The sequence below is a fragment of the Stegostoma tigrinum genome, unplaced genomic scaffold (assembly GCF_030684315.1).
Source record: "Stegostoma tigrinum isolate sSteTig4 unplaced genomic scaffold, sSteTig4.hap1 scaffold_387, whole genome shotgun sequence".
Classification (NCBI taxonomy): domain Eukaryota; kingdom Metazoa; phylum Chordata; class Chondrichthyes; order Orectolobiformes; family Stegostomatidae; genus Stegostoma; species Stegostoma tigrinum.
The window spans coordinates 84,966-96,591 of NW_026728315.1; the positions used below are offsets into that span (position 1 = coordinate 84,966).

General features: G+C 50.1%; 1 non-coding gene across 1 annotated transcript; it reads right to left on the minus strand.

Annotated features, from left to right (window-relative positions):
- Positions 1-3,607: 3,607 nt before the first annotated feature.
- Positions 3,608-3,680, minus strand: trnak-cuu (transfer RNA lysine (anticodon CUU)). The gene has a single exon. It is a non-coding gene; the product is annotated as a tRNA-Lys (tRNA).
- Positions 3,681-11,626: the final 7,946 nt, after the last annotated feature.

Consider the following 11,626-nt stretch of genomic DNA (forward strand, 5'->3'; position numbering starts at 1 on the left):
GTCCCGACACAGCTTAGTTTGTGCAAAACTGACCTGAGTTAGTTGCCACATTAAAAGTATCCGAGCCCCTCGAGGCACTGACCCGAGTTGTGATGTGCAAAGGACAACACACAAAGGAGGGTCCTTGTGTGATTGATCCAATGTGATCTGTATAACACGGTAACAGTGAAGACTGGTCTTCAGCACCCACATTGAACCTGACTCCACTTGGCCTCCAGCCAACTCTCACAAACTACCATTGCCCTTCACTTTTCCTGACCTCCCCTCTATTCTTGTTTTAAACTGATTGCACATCAGGCAGTTTCAGCTGGCATTGCTGATGTGGAACTGTAACATGGAGTGAATTGATTTTGACTGATCAATGACATAATTCTGCTTCTCAAGATCAGTCAATATTTCAGATTTATTATTTTAAATGATAACCATGAACGGGCTACGACAGTGAAGGCACTGAATAGTAATCTCTGGACCAGCAGGAAAGATCAGTTTATGGCACTCAGGACACTGTCTGATTCGGCCTTGCATTCTCCCAACCTTCTGCACATGATGCCCCTCTGCTCTGTTTCGGTTTTGTTACGTCTTGATATATAATAGTCTCCAGTTATCTATTCTTTTGTTATTTCCAATACATGAGACCCTCTTTCCATGTCTTGTGCCTGGCCCCACAGCTCAGTGGTCAGAGCACTGGCCTCATAAACCAGTGGTTGTGAGTTCGAGCCTGTGATAGTGTTTGTACATCCCCTGCTTCAAAGGGCAAAAAGAGCCCTTTAAAAATTATCTGAAATTATAACAGTATCATTTCCTCCACAGGCCGGAAATGTGTTTGAATTTCCACATTGCTGTTTGTCCTTCCACTTGAGGAGGAGCATTTGGAATGGCAGGAAGCAGCTGACATCAGTGATGTTTGGCTGGAAGTACAAGGTGAAGCAGGAAAACTGTAGGTGAGCAATGGGGGAGGAGCACAAACCCAGGGCATCCGTCAAATCCTTCCATTTGTTGCTGTAAACAGGTTCTAGTTTTGGAGTCTGGAATGGGACAATAGAGCCAAGTGAGTGACATTCTGCTTTCTGGAGGTTGCTCTCTCCGAAAGCCTCTGGCACTCTCGGTGGAAGGTGTCCTTGTCAGTTTCCTTCTGTGGGTGAAAATGAGGTTCACTTCCCCGAGGGGGCATGAGCACAGTCTTCCCACCCCAAACTTCAGTTTTGCTTGTTGGTTCCTCAAAGTGTTGATCCAGAAACCCGCACTGCACACACTTCATTGGGGAAGAGAATGGCCTGAGGTCGTCATCATTGGACACTTAATCCAGAAACCCAGATAGTATTTTGGGAGCTTGTGTTTGAATCCCGTTGCAGCAGACGGCGGAATTTAAATTCAATACGAACCGTTATCAGTTAAGGGAAGTGAACTGCCTTCCTTGCTTACATGTAACTCCAGACCCACAGCAATGCGTTTGACTCTTCCCTGCTCTCTGGTCATTTAGGAATGGGTAATAAATGTTAGCCTAGCCAGTGATGCCCTCATCCCGTGAATGAATTTAAAAAGTACGTCAGAAATTCCTCCTGTCTGGAATGATAACTGATTCGCTTTGCCCAACCTTTATGCCAACTGAAGTCACCTGACTCTTGAAGTCAATGGCCATTCATCATAATTAGAGCTCCCCCTTTCTCCTGGTGTCTTCAACTTCCTGTTTAGTGCCTTCTGCTAAAATTACCACGATAGTTGACTGGGGTGTGTGTACACGGACCACGGTCAATTTCAGTCCCTTGCTGTTTCTAAACTGTACCTAAACTCCATTTCACCAGAACTAATATCGAGGATGCAAGTTTGCTCACTGAGCTGTAAGGTTCATTTTCAGACGTTTCATCACTTGTTTTTATTTGAAAAAAATATACTTTATTCATAGAAAGTACAAAAAATAAAACATTTATACACCGACCCAGTCATGCAAGCTGCTCCTGGTTACCCAGGGGGTACGGACACCAACGAAAGGCAAAAACAAAACAAAGAAGAAAAAAATACAAGGCAAAGAAAATACCCAGGCAGTCGTCTCCCCACAGAGTCCCCGTTAGCCCCCTGACCAGTTGGGGACGGCGCCAGCTGGGCCCAGTTACCAGATAGGTCCCTTTTTTTCCCATTCTGGACGAGGGGTTTCATACGGTGGTCTTTCCCCAACGCGCCTTGGCGGCGGCTGCCCCAAGCTTTAGCGCGTTATCAGCACGTAGTCCTGGACCTTGGAGTGGGCCAGTCTGCAACACTCGGTCGGGGTCAGTTCTTTCAGCTGGCAGACCAGCAAGCTGCGGGCAGACCAAAGAGCATCTTTCACCGCATTGATGGTCCTCCAGGCGCAGCTGATTTTGGTCTAGGTGTGCATCCCAGGAACAGCCCGTAGAGCAGGGAGAAGGAGGTGATTGACAGTCTCATCACCCCAACATCCGCCTCAAGGGCAGCATGGGGTGGCGCAGAGATTCCAGGTGTGCACAAAGGATCTCACTGGAAGAGCCCCTCTCACTGCCAGCCAAGTAATGTCCTTGTGCTTGTTTGAAAGTTCTGGCGATGAGGCATTCTGCCAAACGATTTTGGGAGTCTTCGAGGGGAACCACACGACAGGATCCACCCTCTCCTTTTCCCGAAGGGTCTCGAGGATCCTACGTGCTGACCACTACCTGACAGCCTTGTGGTCAAAAGGTGTCTCCTTTCATAAACTTCTCCACGAAGGACAGGTGGTATGCGACGGTCCAATTACTCAGAGCGTTCCACGGCAACAAGGCCAGGCCCATCCTTCGCAACACCGGGGACAGGTAGAACCTCAGTAAGTAAGGACACTTGGTGTTTGCGTACTGAGGATTTACCCAGAGCTTGATGCAGCCACACACAAAGATAGCCATCAGGGCGAGGGTGGCGTTCGGTACATCCTTTCCCCCATTTTCCAGGTCTTTGTACATGGTGTCCCTGCGGACCCGGTCCATTCTCGATCCCCAAATGAAGTGGAAGATGGACCGGTGACCGCAGCGGCGCAGGTCCAGGGAATAGGCCAGGTCTGCGCCACATACAACAGTACCAAAAGCCCCTTGCACCTGACAACCAGGTTCTTACCCACAATGGAGAGGGACCGAAGCTTTCTGTTGGTATTTGTTTTGATTGAAGAACTATCAGCATTTGGTGTGAAATTAATATTGTAGCAGGGCACTATCGAGCAGCCAAGAAAATGGGCGAGGAGGATAGCCATTGAGTTCAAGTAGACGTCATCGATGTTTTCCGTGGTATCCCCAGAGTTAGTTCGTTCTGTTTCAGCTCCATTTAACATGGAGCTGCCCAGGACGTGACCATTCTCAGTTTGTGACTCTGAACAATCTTATTGGTGCAGGGTTGGAGTTGCGTTAGTGCCTTTGCAAGTCCTGTCATTTATTACACAAGCGGCTGCACGTCCAAAACGATCTCTGCGATTTCCAGTGAAGTGGAATCAAATTTCACTGCAAAACTGGAAACCAGGATTTTCAAAGCAGCAGAAGTGCAGTCATGTTTTCAGCATAGCTGCAGCTGCTCGTTTCACTGATAACGTTGGAAAGCTATGCTTCATCACAGAAAGCAAAGCAGTAAGAAGCTACGACGCCCAGCGTGGGGCTCGAACCCACGATGCTGAGATTAAGAGTCTCACGCTCTACCAACTGAGCCAGCCAGGCTTGACTTGGTTGTCTTGTTATTTATCTAAAATCCTTATTTTCCCTTTTCACACCAAAGCCCCTGCAACCTCATTTCAATGTGCCAAAGATGATCCACCTCGAAAATCACAAGTTCCCAGTTTATTCTGCTCAATCACAAATAATATCATTTACATCTTCCACTTTTCAGCTGTCACTCCTTCAGACCATAATAACCCATTTTCATTTAACATTCAAAACTCATATTTTAATGTCGGTGCCCTCATCCTTTAGCTGCCCATGTGACTGTCAGTCACTCTGGGATGGTGAATCTGCTGCAATAAACCCAGTGATTTCTGTTACAGATTGTGTGAGATGTGTGTCTGTCTGCCCAGTCTCACTTAATACTTTCAGCACTTTGTTTGATCAGTACATCAGCAACTTCTGTAGCTTCGCATTTGGGGGCTGGATTTTCACACTTCAGTTAAAAACTATTCAAAGATCAAGAAGAATCTGCTGCATACCTTGTGAAATGTCATTTTTCACAGGAGAAGAGACGTTCATACGGAGTGTCAGTTAAGTTTTCCCAAGTGGAGCTAAGAGAAAATTCCACTCACGCGGAGATTGTGTCAATGGTGCTCTGGGATTTACTGAGCGGGAGAAATCTTCCTGTTTTTTTCTTGATCTTGTGCTTGGTGGATGGAGAAGATTGGCCCTGGTTGTAGGATCTTGCCTGCCAGGGATGTGCAGCAAGCAGCTGATTGAAGATGCAGTGGCCATGGACAGTGTGATGACAAAATCCTGCTGCTTGTCCCTGTCTCACTGAGCGTGGAGCTGGGGAAGACACAATCGTTGATGGGTTTGTTTGATTCCAATCTCTTCATAAACTTCAATTAACTAAATGCAGGTACATAGTTGGTTTATTGTCGGATCACAATGTTGAGAATAACTGCTTTGAAACCTGGATGTCTGGAGGTCTGACTAGAAAACAGTGGAGCTGACAAAGTTTCGAAGCTATCTCCTGAAGGCATAATCCCGATTGACGATTTTCTGTATCACCGGCAACATCACAGGGTAGCAAAATAAAAGAAGCTGGGCTCTTGGGTAGCCTTGAAACGCCAATCTTTCTCTCAATAACTGAATGCACTGGCTATTTGCAAAACCGAAGCTATTGGCATGAAGCTTTGCCGAAGCTCCTAATGCAGGGAGCCAGTCTTGTTGCACAGCTGGAGGTCTCTCGGTTTTCAGCTCCAATCTCCAGTTTATGTGTGATGCTTACATGCATTAGAGTTGTGGAGTTAGCATGAACATGAGCAACAATGGTAACATTCACAGTGTGAACAACCAGCAAAGATACCGCCTCACAAAGCAGGGACCATTGAATTGAAGCAGTGACGGTGAGTGAGTTTTACTGGCAAAGAAAACACATTTGACATCACGAGTCTGCTTCAGGGTCTCTTTTACTGCTGGATTCATCATAAAGTTCCTTTCTGCTCTTCCACAAGCACTTCTGCTTCACCTTTACTTGTATTCTCATCCCTTCATTCACAGTTTGGCAGGAGTAACGAGGTGAGGCAGGATAAACTGCACCCTTACCAGGAATGTGGTGGTCTTAGCACAGAGACCACAAGCCAATCCCTCTCATTCTCTGGTGTCATCAATCAAACATTTTACACCAACAGTAAAGACAATCGCTATAATCCTATAATTGTGACATTGTTTTTTTTTTCCTGGTGGATTAGGAATTCCAATTTAAATTCTGGAGATTCATAATCTTTTGAGACAAGAAATGTCTCCTTACCTCAGCCATAACAAAAGACACATTATCTGAGGAATGTAAGTCCAGTACAAAACATCCCATTCTCAGAGTGTCTCCGAATGTCAGACTTTACACAGAGCATAAACAGGAAATGAGGGGTATATACAGATGGACTGTTAGATAATGTGAAAGACGGCCAGGTGGATACACAGAGACAAAGAGAGATAAGTAGAAGCTTACTGGGGTAGACACTGGAAGGACCAATTCTCCACTTCACATGGCTGCTGACAGAAAAGAAAAAAAAAACAGAGGATCGCATTACCTCAGGGCAACAGAAGGAGCATTAGTGCTGTTCAAGTCCCTTTAAAGTTCAAAAGTTAATGCTGGTAAGCTAAGGAGCAAGTGTGATTTTGATAAATAAATGATTCAAAAGATAAAGTTAACAATGTCTCCCAGCATATTACGATAGAAACACAGTTAACCTGGCAGTGACGAATGGTCAGTGGATCCGAAATGTTTCCCTCTGCAGATATTACCATGCTTGCTGAGTTTCTCTTTGGGTTACTGTTTTTGTGTCAGATTGTCAGATTTTTTATCTTAAATGATAACTTTTGGGACAAAACAGATCGGGTGTCAGCTCCTGAAAAATCAGTCAGAAGCGCTATCACCAACATAGAGTAGTACTACAGAGCTTCCATTCCCTTACGGGGAAATTGGTCTCAGGCCGCAGCGGCGAAAGTGCCAAATGCTAACCACTAGTCCACCAGGGAACGCGACCGAAAAGATTGTGTCTTTGCTTAGTGATCTGCTTTTGCGTTTTCATGTGTGATCACTTTCGCTGCAGATCGGTTTTGCCATCTCCGATTTTCTTTTTGCAGCATGTATCCTGGTGGCTCGCGTTTTGCCCATTTGTCCAATGTAGTGCTTGTCACAGTTCTTGCAAGGTATTTTGTAAATGACATTCGTTTTGCTCGTTGTCTGTCTAGGGTCTTTTAAGTTCATTAGTTGCTGTTTTAGTGTGTTGGTGGGTTTGTGGGCTACCCTGATGCCAAGAGGTCCGAGTAGTCTGGCAGTCATTTCAGAAATGTCTTTAATGTAGGGGAGCGTGGTTATGGTTTCTGAGCCTGTTTTGTCTGTTTGTTTGGGTTTGTTGCTGAGAAATCGGCGGACGGTGTTCATTGGGTACACGTTCTTTTTGAATACGCTGTATAGGTGATTTTCTTCTGCTCTTCGTAGTTCCTCTGTGCTGCACAGTGTGCAGTGGCTCGTTGGAATAATGTTCTAATGCAGCTTCGTTTGTGGGTGTTGGGATGGTTGCTCCTGTATTTCAGTATTTGGTCCGTGTGTGTTGTTTTCCTGTAGACGCTGGTTTGAAGTTCCCCATTGGCTGTTCGCTCTACTGTGACATCTAGGAATGGCAGTTTGCTGTTGTTTTCCTCCTCTTTTGTGAATGCTATGCCAGTAAGGGTATTATTGATGGTCTTGAAGGTTTCCTCTGATTTGTTTCGTTTAGTGATGACAAAGGTGTCATCCACGTAGCAGACCCAAAGTTTGGGTTGGCTGATTGGCAGAGCTGTTTGTTCGAGTCTCTGCATTACTGCCTCTGCTAAGAACCCTGATATCGGAGATCCCATGGGTGTACCGTTGGTTTGTCTGTAGGTTTTGTTATTGAAAGTGAAGTGGGTGGTGAGGCATAGGTCCACTAGCTTGCTGATGTTGTCCTTGCTGATGAGGTTGGTGGTGTCTGGTGTATGTGTCTTCTGTTCTTCTCATAATACTGCAGTCAGTGTTTCTTTGGCCAGGTTTTTTCTTGCAAGAACTGTGACAAACACCACATTGGACAAACAGGCAGAAAGCCAGCCACCAGGATACATGAACATCAACTTGCCACAAAACGACATGACCCACTATCACTCGTATCCTTACATACAGATGAGGAAGGACACCACTTTGATTGGGACAACACATCCATCCCAAGACAAGCCCAACAGAGACATGCACGAGAACTCCTAGAAGCATGGCATTCCAACCGGAATAAATTCCATCAAACAAACACATTGGCTCCAAAATCAGTCTACCATCCCCTGAGAAAAAACACAGGAAATGACATCACCAACCCAAGGAAGCCTGAACATATAAATAGAAAGCGGGACATGACACGGGGGCTTCACCCGAGGCCCACTGATCATGTTAACTAGAATGGCGACAAAACGTCTGGGAACAAACCTTCCAGCTCAGTGAACCAGCTTACATCCGGTAAAAATAAAGACCCATTCTTTTGTGGACCGGGAGGAGGACAGTGTGACCGTGTTGGAGGTGGAAAGAAGACGTCGGGTTGGCTGTGCACCCTTGCAACCGGTGGATCTTAATGCTGGATTCAGCCTAGCGCTGGGTCAGGGGAGCAGCCAACCTGCAACGATGGCTGCGATGAGTGCTCGTGCCCTGGGTCAGGGGGTCCAGAACACCATCCATGTTTCCGTGAAGAAGGTGGATGAAGGTGCACCTGTCGACTGCAACTTCTTCATGAAGAGGGTCCTGTTGGACTGTTGTGGGTTCACTGCTGCGGACATTTACTGCCTGCAGTATTTCCCTGGAGGAGGTTTATATGATGTAACCTTCAGGAGTGCCAAGCTTTGCGAGCGCTTCCTGGAGTTTTTCAAGCAGAAAGGAGGTAAGGGCCCCCTCACAGTACTGACCACTGTCCCGCTGTTCGTGATGTCAGTGCAGAGGAGCCGTATGGTGACTGTACACATATACAACCCGCATGTGCCAGCAGTTGATGTCCTGACCTTCCTCGGAAGGTATGTGAAGGTGGAAGGGGAAAGAACCAACATCATGGACCCTTCGGGATCTGGACCAGTAAGAGGCAGGTCAAGGTGACGCTGAGGAAGGACGTGGACGGGAACATCATACACCCACCATCCAGCGTCGCGATCGGTGGGAGCAAAGGCTACCTGACCTACGCAGGGCAACCTAAAGTGTGCCAGGCCTTTGGTAGGTCAGGTCACGTGGCGGCCGACTGCAAAGCCACCATCTGCAGGGAGGAGGGACACTTGGCAAACGATTGCCCACAAGAAAAAAGCTGCAACCTTTGCGGGGAAGCGGGCCACATCTATAGGGCATGCCCGCATCAGGGGAACACCTATGCCCAGGTCGCCAGCAGAGGCAATGCGGGGCGAGCCCCCCCAGAGGAGGGGAAGGCACCAGGCCCCTGCAAGGACCCCGCTAGTCTGCAGGACAGCCAGGTCGTGCAGGCGGGCCCAGCCCCACAGGATGGACCCGAGGCCAGCAAAGCGCCTCTGCAGGCTCTGCTCCCCCCGGACAACCCAGAGTCGATGGAGGAGGCGACAGGTGACCCAAGGGAGTGGACGACGGTCCGGAAAGTGAGGAGGAAGGTGTGCCGGTGGGCCCCGGCACCGCAACCATCAGGCAGGAAGAGGCAGCTACAGGGGGGGGAAGATTCGGAGGGGACCCGCCCAAAGCAGAAGCTAAAGATCTCAAGGGAGAAGGAAAGCAGCACACCGCTTCCAGGTGATGGGAGGCGCCCTGAGACTCCCACCGACACCCAGCCACGCACTGCTTTGGCCCTGGAGGCCCCCCCGAACCTTCAGGCGGGAAGCAGGAAGCAGTGTGTCCCCAGCCTGACCCAGAGCTGGACTCTCCTGACTCCATACCCCCGACGGGGGGATGCCACCCGGAAGGCAGCACGGACGGTTTCCTGAACCCGGAGAGCGTCCAGCAGTTAGCCCGGGCAATGGGCATGAAGGGACAGATGGAGGGGCTGGACCTTGGAATCGGGGAGGGTACTGCGGTCACTGCAGGTACGAGTTGCGAGCATTAATGTGCGCAGGGTCAAGTCCACCGCAAGATGTGTGTCCACGTCGGCCTCCCTGACCACCGTCAAGGCAGACCTCCTGTTTCTGCAGGAGTACGGGATACCGCAGCTCAGCAGGTACAGGAAGTGGTCGGGTGCCTGGACCTGTGGGCCTTTGATCTGGTCGGGGGGGGTGGGGGGGAAGCGACTGTTGCTCCTTGGGCCTGGCTATTCTGCTGCGGGGGCGCAAACTCATCATCTCTCAAGTTCAGGAGGTGGTGGCGGGGGTGCCTCCTAGTGGCTGATGTCACCTACAGGAACGCTCCCCTGAGGCTGATCAAGGTGTACACCCCAGCGGAGTGAGCGGTTGGCCGTCCTGCAGCGGCTTCCACCCCTGCTGGCTACGTCCAGGCCGGTCATCCTAGGCGGAGACTTCAACTGCATCATCGATGCAGATGGAACATCCGGCCTGGGGACAGTAGGTGGGGGGGAAGTCAACCAGACGTCACATCCAGATTCCTGGTGGGCACGGTGAAGGACGCCAAGTTGATCAATGTCTTCAGCACCCGTGCAGACGGAGTGCAGTGGAGATGCACCTGGTCGCGGCCAGACGGGTCTATCAGCTCAAGGATAGACATCCTGTTTGTGTCGCGGGCGTTCTCAGTCAGGTCCACCGGCGTTGAGCCGGTGTTCTTCTCTGACCACTGCCTCCTGCTGGCCGACTGTCACTTACAGGACGACCAGCAGGCCGGCAAGGGGTCGTGGAACCTCAACACGACTCTGTTGACCACAGAGAACTTCAAGGAGCTTAAGAGGGAGTACGCTGGTTGGAGAACCGTGAAACCCCTCCGAATCTCTGGGCGACTGGTGGGAGACGGTGAAGGAGAACATCAAGAGGTTCTTTGTCCTCAAGGGCGTTCGGAAGGCGAGAGAGAGGTGGGGAAATCTGTCATGACTCCAGAAAAGGATGCAGAACCTGCTCCTCCTGCAGTCAATGGGGGTCGATTTCACAGAGGACCTCCGCGAGGTGAGGGGCCAGCAAGCCTCGCTCTTCGCCGCAGAGGCCTCCAAGATTATCTTGCGGTCCAGGGTCCACTCCGTGGAGCAGGCTGAGATGTGTTCGCGTTTCTTCTTTCAGAAGGTGCACAAAGAGAGCTCTGTGCTTAGCCGGCTGAAGGAGGACGACGGCTCGGTGATGTCGTCTCGGCCCCACATTTTGAGGATCAGCAGATTCTTCTTTGCCGGACTGAACAACACGAAGCCCACGGACAGCATGGCCTCCGAGTCGTTCCTGTCGTCTATCACGGAGGTCTTAGACGATGGCATGAGGGAGTGGCTGGGCCGGCCAATATCCCTGAACGAGCTGACCAGAGCACTCAAGTCCGTTGAGAGGAATAAGACTCCCAGGAGCGAAGGCTTACCGGTTGAGCTGTATTCCGCTCTGTGGGACCTGGTCGGTCAGGACCTGATGGAGGTGTATGACAGAGTGCTTCGGGCAGGGGAAATGTGCAAGTCCATGAGGAAAGGCATCATCACCCTCATTTACAAGGGGAAGGGGGAGAGAGAAGAAATTAAGAATTGGCGTCCCATTTCACTATTGAATGTGGACGACAAAATCATGGCCAAGGTCATAGCCAACCAGGGCAGGTCTGTCCTGGAGTCGCTGATTGCCCCTGACCAAACCTGTGCTGTGCCAGGCAGGAAGCTCGCTGGGAGCCTCGTGCTCATCAGGGATACGATCGCCTACGTGCAGGACAGGCAGGTGGACACCTGCCTCGTCAACCTGGACAAGGAGAAGGCCTTTGACGGGGTCTCTCATGCTTACATGAGGGACGTCCTCGCCAAATTGGGGTTCGGGGAGGGCATCCACAACGGGATCCGGCTGCTCTACACCAACATTGTTAGCGCAGTCTCGATGAACGGGTGGGAATCGGACAGTTTTCCCGTCAGATCTGGAGTCAGGCAGGGCTGCCCCCTCTCTCCTGCCTTGTTTGTGTGCTGTGTGGAGCCCATCGCCGCATCCATCAAGAAGGACGTGAGCCTGAAGTTCGTGACTATCCCAGGCAGCGGAGGCCTTCAGGTCAGGACCTCCCTGTACATGGACGATGTTGCCGGCTTCTGCACCGATCGGTCGGTGAGTAGGCTGTTGGACATCTGTGGCCAGTTTGAACTGGCTTTGGATGCCCAAGTCAATAGGGGTAAGAGCGAGGCCATGTTCTTTGGGAACTTCATCCCCCTCACCGTCAGGACAGACTACCTGAAGGTGCTCAGTGTTTGGTTCGGTGGAGCTGGGGCGTGCACTAAGACTTGGGAGGAGCGTATCACCAAACTGAAGCAGAAGCTGGGCAGGTGGACGCTCCGGTCCCTCTCCATCACGGGTAAGAACCTGGTTGTCAGGTGCAAGGGGCTTTCGGT